This window comes from Rutidosis leptorrhynchoides, chromosome 11, assembly GCF_046630445.1.
Source record: "Rutidosis leptorrhynchoides isolate AG116_Rl617_1_P2 chromosome 11, CSIRO_AGI_Rlap_v1, whole genome shotgun sequence".
NCBI lineage: Eukaryota > Viridiplantae > Streptophyta > Magnoliopsida > Asterales > Asteraceae > Rutidosis > Rutidosis leptorrhynchoides.
This window is the reverse complement of record NC_092343.1, coordinates 279,390,536-279,400,433: the sequence shown is the minus strand read 5'-3', so window position 1 is coordinate 279,400,433 and position 9,898 is coordinate 279,390,536.

The following is a 9,898-nucleotide window of genomic DNA, read 5'->3' as shown; positions in this document are numbered from 1 at the left end:
ACCTTAAAACTGAATCTACGTCGTCGGAGTGCAACTGGGAGCTGTTTTGGGTTGGATAATTAAAAACCATCTTAAACATTGAATTAGAAGTTTATATTCTGGAAAAATGATATTTCTTATGAATATGTTAATATATAAAAATCTCATGGTGTAACTCAAAGTGTAAGTATTTTTGTAAAAATGATCATCTAGATGTTGTTTTTACGACGAAAATGATCACTTTCATAAGATTCACCCAAGTTTGACCTATAACCTGTGATTTCGAATGAAACCTAAGGTATTTACAGTTCATATTCATAAATAATGGCTCGATCCAAGGAAGTGTCAAGTTGAACCAACAAAAATGGAGTTGTATTGAAGAAACTACGACTAAAACAAAATCGGGTATCCGAAGCTAGTTTAGCTACGAAAATATTTTGACTAAAACCAAACTAATCATATCTTGCCTAATTAACATAATATTTTATATATATTTATTCATGATTTGATTTTACATATTTCAGGACCACCCGTAAACAACACGAGAAGATTAATTATAAGACCTCATGATTGTACGCAACACGTCATTTGACAACACGGTACTTTATGTACGCAACACGTCATTTGACAACACGGTACCATGGGTCGAGATTAATTCCGATCAATACGAATACGATGGGGTCTTTAGTTATTTTATTGAGCAACTAATTGTGGACCACTAACATCAGACTGCTAACTGCGGACTAATAGATATTAAAAGTATTATAAGTATATATGTAACGATTATTTGAAAAGAAAATATGTTGATATATTATATATGGTTACGTTCGTGATATCTATCAAAGACCAAGTCGTGTTAAATATCTTCAAGGCAAAAGTGAGTATATAGTCCCACTTTTAAACTCTAAATATTTCGGGATGAGAATACATGCATTTTATGATTTACGTTATGGACACAAGTGATAAAAAAATATATATATTCTACGTTGAGTTGTACCACTAGCATACTTCCCTGTAACTTGGTAACTACTATTTACATGCGGTATTGTAAACGCGAATCCTGTTGATAGATCTATCGGGCCTGACAACCCTAACCGGACTGGACGACCAGTATTCAACGGTTGCACAGTACTTCGTTTCAGTAACTATACTTGGTACGGTGTAGTGAGATTTCATAATAAAGGGAATATGCGACGTTGATTAAATGTTAAGTATGGTTATCAAGTGCTCAACCACTTAGAATATTTTTATTAAAACGTTTGTGTATATGAAATCTTGTGGTCTATATTTATAACGCTGCTAGCATTAAACCTATATCTCACCAACTTTATGTTGACATTTTAAGCATGTTTATTCTCAGGTGATAATTAAAAGCTTCCGCTGCATTATGCCGAATTTAAGCAAGATTTGGAGTATGCATATTTGTGTCTGATAATGCTAAAAACGAACATATATTTCATAGCATTATTCCTCAAGGAAGACAAGCTTTTAGTAGCAATTGTTCTATTTACAAGTGATATTCGTTTAAATAATAAAAGGTGAAGACAAAAGACAGATTCGACGAATTGAAGACGCAAACGACCAAAAAGCTCAAAAGTACAAAAGACAATCAAAAAGGTTCCAATTATTGATAAGAAACGTCTCGAAATTACAAGAGTACAAGATTCAAAACGCAAAGTACAAGATATTAAATTGTACGCAAGGACGTTCGAAAATCCGGAACCGGGACATGAGTCAACTCTCAACGCTCGACGCAACGGACTAAAAATTACAAATCAACTATGCACATAAATATAATATAATATTTAAATAATTCTTATAATTATTTAATATATTATATATATTTATAAATCCGTCGGCAAGAAAGACTCCAAAGTATCTGAGCTGTAATTTCAAACTCCGCGACTCGCGGAGTTTGAAGGCAAAATTGGCCGCGAGTCGCGGAGCCCCAAGTTTTGAAACTCCCTATAAAGCAAACCGAATTCTGAGCATTTTTCATCCATCATATATCCATTTCTCTATCTATATCGTATATATTTATATTTATATTTTAATTTTAATTTTAATTTTAATTTTAATTTTAATCTTAATAATAAGGGTATGTTAGCGAATGTTGTAAGGGTGTAAGTCGAAATTCTGTCCGTGTAACGCTACGCTATTTTTAATCATTGTAAGTTATGTTCAACCTTTTTACATTAATGTCTCGTAGCTAAGTTATTATTATGCTTATTTAATTCGAAGTAATCATGATGTTGGGCTAATTACTAAAATTGGGTAATTGGGCTTTGTACCATAATTGGGGTTTGGACAAAAGAATGACACTTGTGGAAATTAGACTATGGGCTATTAATGGGTTTTATATTAACTAAACAATACCTTGTTAATTTAATATACAAACTTATAATTTGACGTATTTATATATAACCACATACGCTTGACTGGGTACGATGGGCGGGATATCTATAAATACCAATAATTATTCATTTTACCGGATACGGAACTGGATTAATAGTTAATAAACTTGTTGAAACAGGGGTGAATTACATTCAAGGGTAATTGGTGTAATTATTAACAAAGTAGTAAAACCTTGGTTTACACGCAGTCGATAACCTGGTGTATTCATTAAACAAAGTATTAAAACCTTGTTACAATTCGAATCCCCAATTAGTTGGAATATTTGACTTCGGGAATAAGAATAATTTGACGAAGGCTTTCGCTCTTTATATTTATGACTGATGGACTATTATGGACAAATCCGTATGGACATATTAAATAATCCAGGACAAAGGACAATTAACCCATGGGCATAAAACTAAAATCAACACGTCAAACATCATGATTACGGAAGTTTAAATAAGCATAATTCTTTTATTTCATATTTAATTTCCTTTATTTTATATTTAATTGCACTTCTAATTATCGCATTTTTATTGTTATTGTATTTAATTGCACTTTTAATTATCGTACTTTTTAATTATCGCAAGTTTATTTTATCGCATTTTTATTATTCGCAATTTCATTATCGTTATTTACTTGCCGCTTTAATTTAAGTCTTGTATTTATTTTTAATATTTTACATTAGGTTTTAACTGCGACTAAAGTTTTAAAATCGACAAACCGGTCATTAAACGGTAAAAACCCCCCTTTATAATAATAATATTATTTATATATATATATTTGTACTTTTATAAAAGTAAACCAATATAGCGTCGAGCTTTTTTTAAAAAAAGATTCCCTGTGGAACGAACCGGACTTACTAAAAACTACACTACTGTACGATTAGGTACACTGCCTATAAGTGTTGTAGCAAGGTTTAAGTATATCCATTCTATAAATAAATAAATATCTTGTGTAAAAATGTATCGTATTTAATAGTATTTCCTTGTAAAAATATAAGCTATTTTATATACACCTCGCACGACATCAAGTATTTTTGGCGGCGCTGCCGGGGAGTCTCTTAAAAGCCGGAAGCGCAACGCTAATATAAAAAAAAAAATTTTGTATTTTTAAGATTTTGTTAAATATTTAAGTTTTATAAAGTTTCTTTATTTTTATTTTATAAAAACATAAGTTTTATTTAAGTATTTTGTTTTTATTTAAAAACATAAAAAATATATATATATATATAAATCTAGTTTTAAGCATTTTATTTATTAAAATTATAAAGTAGTTCTATTTTATTTAAGTTTTTAAAATATAAGTTTTTATTATACACATATTTTTTTAATATATAAACAGAAAAATTAAAAACAGAAAAAAAATTTAAAAAAAAAAAAAAAACGCGTAAAATTTCAAACTGCTCCAGAGTTGAATTTTGGAACCCCGCGACTCGCGGGGTTTGATGCATTAAATACCGCGACTCGCGGAGTTTCTCTGACACCGACAGAAACCCTAAACTACATTTATTACGGATTATTATTAATTATAATTATTATTAACCCTAATTATTATTATTATTATTAGTTTTATTTTAATTTAAGTTTTATTTAATTTATATTTTAGTTAAATTAGTTTAATTAAATTGTAAAATTAATAGTTTTAATAAATAATTAATATAAAAATAATATTTTTATAAAAATTGTAATTTTTACAACTTTTTGTATATTTTTATATTTTGTCCCTTTTTAATCGTTGTAGCGTAATATTTGTATTTTTAGCTCATATTTAGTTTTAAACTTAGATTTTGCCATAGTTATTTTTACTCCTAGATTTTTAGTCTTTGCCGTAGAATTCCTTAAGTGCTTTTTCTTTAGACTAATATTTAGGTGCTTTAGAATTTTGCGACGCCTTTTTAAGTTTTAGTTTCTTTTTAAGTTATTTTCATTTGGGATTTAGTTTTCCTGTAAGCTTTAATATTTTTAGACGACTTTTACCTATGTATCAATTATCATTCCAATTAGTAATCTCAATTTGCGATTATAATTTTAAGTTAGTTGTAGTAATAAGGTTAGGTTAGTCAAGAATTTTTAATTTTTATAAGTTTCTTTTATTTTTCCGTTATATTTTATTTTTCCGTTACATTTTATTTTTCAACCATTTTTCTTTTTCAACTTTTTCCGACGAACTCTTTTTCTTTCTTATTTCTCGCTATTCTAGTTTTTAGGACATAGATTTTTATTCTACTTCTTATCAAAATTTCTAAAAATTACGAAAATTTATTTTAAGTGGTTAAATTGATAGACATCAAAATTTTCTGGTTCGTAGTAATAGTTGGATTTGTACGTGGACCGGGTTATTGGAGCCAAACTGTCCTCAATTATATTGAGACCAAACGAATCCTGCCCCTCTGCTGCATCTTTTGGCTATTCGAAACGTGGGCAAAATCAGAAAAGTCAATTGATTGGATAACTTATTATAATTTTTCTTTCCTTTTAAAAACTAATTGGATATTCAGTGAATGCACCGAGCAAGACGTTCACCACCTTTTGTATGTTCACCACCTGTAACTAGATCAAGACATTTAGCAAATATTACCGCCGTTGATTTTTCTTTAGAATCGTCATCCAGTCGACCAAGTACTTCAGTTCAAATTTCCGATAATCCATTTTTTGAACCCGACCTCACAATTGAGAATCCGGAGAATATTCAGGAACGATTCGTAGATCCTGAACCACTAAACTTTCCTCCGGAACCACCAATCATTCAAACAGAGATTGTTGAGGAATGAACCATTAAATCAGAATCATCTAGTGATACCGATTCAACAAATTCAATTATGGAGAATCTGGAACCTTTAAGTATGGAAGACCGAATGAGAGCTAAACGCACTGGCCAAGGTCACGTAATTACTCATCCAGACATTAATGCGCCAGATTATGAAATCAAAGGACAAATTCTACACATGGTGACTAATCAATGCCAATTTAGTGGTGCGCTGAAAGGAAGATCCAAATGAACATCTACGTACCTTTAATAGGATCTGCACACTATTTAAAATCCGAGAAGTGGAGGATGAATAGATATATCTCATGTTATTTCCCTGGACTTTAAAGGGAGAAGCCAAAGATTGGTTGGAATCGTTACCTGAAGGGGCGATTGATATATGGGATGTTTTAGTTGACAAATTTCTTAAACAATTCTTTCCTGCATCTAAAGCCGTAAGACTTCAAGCAGAAATTGTTACGTTTACACAGAAACCGAATGAAACTCTATATGAGGCATGGACTAGATATGGAAAGTTATTAAGAGGATGTCCGCAACATGGTTTAGATACCTGTCAAATAGTACAAATATTCTACCAAGGATGCGACATCACTACAAGGAAAGACATAGATATAGCAGCTGGTGGTTCTATTATGAAGAAAACCGAAATTGATGCTTACAAAATTATTGATAACACTGCTTCCCACTCACATGAGTGGCACCAAGAAAAAGACATCGTTAGATCATCTAAAGCAGCTAGAGCCGATTCTAGCCATGACTTAGATTCCATTTCCGCAAAGATAGATGCTGTGGAGAGACGAATGGAAAAGATGACTAAAGATATTCACTCAATACTAATTAGTTGTGAGCAGTGTGGAGGACCACATTTGACAAAAGATTGTCTCAGTATTGAATTAACAATGGAACAAAGAGAGAATATTTCATACATAAACCAAAGGCCTGGAAATAATTATCAAAATAATTATCAACCGCCAAGACCGATTTACAATCAAAACCAGAATTATAACCGAAATATTCCATACAACAACCAACAAGGTCCTAGCAATCAACAAGTATCCAATAATACTTACAATCAGCAAAGACCTAATTTTCAAAACAAACCACCACAACAAACCGATGATAAAAAGCCGAATTTAGAAGATATGATGACAAAGCTAGTTGAAACTCAAACGCAGTTTTTCACATCTCAGAAACAAACCAATGAACAAAATGCTCAAGCATTTAGAAATCAACAAGCTTCTATTCAAAATTTGGAACAAGAAGTAAGTAACCTAGCAAGGTTAATAGGTGAAAGAAAACCGGGAAGTCTACCTAGTGATACAAATGCTAACCCCCGGAATGAAACAGCTAAAGCCATTACCACAAGAAGTGGTACAACACTTAAACCACCTGAAATACCTGTAACTTCTGATGAAACTATTCCTGCTCCACAAGAACCACAACCTGATCAAGATAAGGAAAAAGAACCGGTAGTTGAAAAGGTTAATGAAGATAACACAGTTAAGGATAACCCTTATGTTAAACCATACCAACCACCACTTCCTTACCCGAGTAAAATGAAGAAAGAGAAACTTGAAGCCGAGCAATCCAAATTCTTGGATATGTTTAAACAAATAAATGTAAATCTTCCTTTCATTGATGTGATTTCAGGAATGCCTAGATATGCTAAATTCTTGAAAGATCTAATCTCAAATAGAAAGAAAATGGAAGAACTCTCGGCTGTTACTATGAATGCTAATTGTTCAGCAGTGCTGTTGAATAAGATACCAGAAAAACAATCTGATCCAGGAAGTTTCACAATTCCATGTTTTCTGGGTAGTCTTAGTTCAATAGAAGCATTGGCAGACTTAGGTGCTAGTATAAATCTAATGCCGTATTCACTATACGCTAAACTAGACCTTGGAGAATTGAAACCAACCAGAATAAGCATACAACTAGCCGATAGATCAATAAAATATCCTAGAGGGATAATGGAGAACATGCTAGTTAAAGTTGGTACTTTAGTATTTCCAGTAGATTTTGTTGTTCTGGACATGGAAGAAGATTCTCAAGTTCCTCTCATATTAGGAAGACCATTTTTAAACACGGCTAAAGCAATGATAGACGTGTTCGGTAAGAAATTGACCCTAAGTATAGAGGATGAGAGTGTTACCTTTTCAGTTGATAGAGCAATGCAACAACCACAATCTGCAGATGATACATGTTATTATATTCAAACTATAGATGCACATGCAGAATTATTAGAAGAATTTCCAGAATTACAAGGAACAGGAGAATGTTCTTTAGGAGAAGGTAATGAACCAATTAATGAAGCTGAAATGTTAGCTACACTTATAGCTAATGGATATGAACCAACAACAGAAGAAATTCAAATTCTAAAAGAAGAAGACAGATATCGATATAAATCATCGATAGAAGAACCTCCGAAATTAGAGTTAAAGCTACTTCCAAACCATTTGGAATACGCTTATTTACATGGTGAATCTGAATTACCTGTAATAATATCGTCTTCTCTTACTGAAAATGAGAAATCACAACTCATTTCTGTGTTGAAAGCTCATAAACCAGCCATTGCATGGAAGATTCATGATATTAAAGGAATAAGTCCTTCGTATTGCACACATAAAATCCTTATGGAAGAAGGTCATAAAACGTATGTGCAACGCCAACGAAGACTAAATCCTAATATGCAAGATGTAGTTAAGAAAGAGATTATTAAACTGCTAGATGCAGGTTTAATTTATCCAATCTCTGATAGTCCATAGGTAAGCCCAGTTCAATGCGTACCTAAGAAGGGTGGCATGACTGTCATTACAAATGAGAAAAATGAGCTTATTCCTACTAGGACTGTAACAGGATGGCGTGTGTGTATTGATTACAGAAAATTAAATGACGCCACCAGAAAAGATCACTTTCCCTTACCTTTCATTGATCAAATGTTGGAAAGATTAGCCGGAAATAGTTACTATTGTTTTCTAGATGGATTTTCCGGATATTTTCAAATTCCAATAGCACCCGAAGATCAAGAGAAAACCACATTCACGTGCCCTTATGGTACTTTTGCTTACAAACGCATGCCATTTGGACTTTGCAACACCCCTGCAACCTTTCAAAGGTGTATGATGGCGATTTTTCACGACATGATAGAAGAATGCATGGAAGTATTCATGGATGACTTTTCAGTCTTCGGTGATACATTTGAATCATGTCTAGTTAATCTTGAACGAATGCTTCTTAGATGCGAACAATCAAATCTAGTACTTAATTGGGAGAAATGCCATTTCATGATTAAAGAAGGCATCGTTCTTGGTCATAAAATTTCAAAAGAAGGAATTGAAGTGGATAGAGCTAAAGTAGATGTAATTGCTAAACTTCCACATCCCACCAATGTTAGAGGAGTTAGGAGTTTTCTAGGGCATGCCGGTTTTTACCGACGTTTCATAAAAGATTTTTCAAAAATTACCACTCCTATGAATAAACTCCTAGAAAAGGATGCTCCATTCATCTTTTCAGATGAGTGTATCAAATCTTTTAATATTCTTAAAGAGAAACTCACTAATGCGCCGATCATGATAACACCAAATTGGAATCTACCATTTGAACTAATGTGCGATGCAAGTGATTTTGCAATGGGAGCCGTTTTAGGACAAAGGATTGAAAAACGATTTCAACCTATATATTATGCTAGTAAGACGTTACAAGGACCACAAACAAACTATACAACTACTGAAAAAGAACTCCTTGCTATTGTCTTTGCTTTTGACAAATTTCGATCATATCTCGTTCTAGCAAAAACGGTGGTCTATACTTTCCATTCTGCTCTTAGATACCTATTTTCAAAACAAGATGCTAAACCAAGATTAATCCGTTGGATCTTACTCTTACAAGAGTTTGATATTGAAATCCGAGATAAAAGAGGAGCAGAAAATCTCGCCGCTGATCATCTTTCTCGTCTTGAAAATCCTGAATTAGAAGTTCTAAATGAATCGGCCATACAAGACAACTTTCCTGATGAATATCTATTGAAAATAGAATATAAAGAAATCCCATGGTTTGCAGACTATGCAAACTATTTAGTATGTGGATTCCTTGAGAAAGGATTATCGTACCAAAAACGAAAGAAATTCTTCAGTGATATAAAACACTATTTTTGGGAAGATCCACATCTGTTTAAAAGTTATCCCGATGGAATAATACGCCGATGTGTATTTGGAGATGAAGCTAGTAAAATATTAAACCATTATCACACAGGACCAACAGGAGGGCATTATGGGCCTCAACTAACAGCAAGAAAAGTTTATGATGCTGGATTCTATTGGCCTACAATTTATAAAGACGCACACCTTCTTTGCAAATCCTGTGATGCTTGTCAAAGGGCCGGAAAAATAAGTCAACGTGATGAAATGTCACAAAATGTCATCCAAGTATGTGAAGTATTTGACATTTGGGGTATTGACTTTATGGGTCCATTTCCAAAATCTCATAATAATCTATATATACTCGTATCCATTGATTATGTATCTAAATGGGCGGAAGCACAAGCTCTCCCAACTAACGATGCACGACTTGTAGTCAACTTTTTAAAACGTCTTTTTGCAAGGTTTGGAACACCGAAAGCTTTAATAAGTGATCGGGGTACTTATTTCTGTAATAATCAACTTGAGAAAGTTCTTAAAAGATATGGAGTAACTCATAAAATCTCCACCGCATATCATCCACAAACAAGTGGACAAGTTGAAAATACCAACCGAGCTTT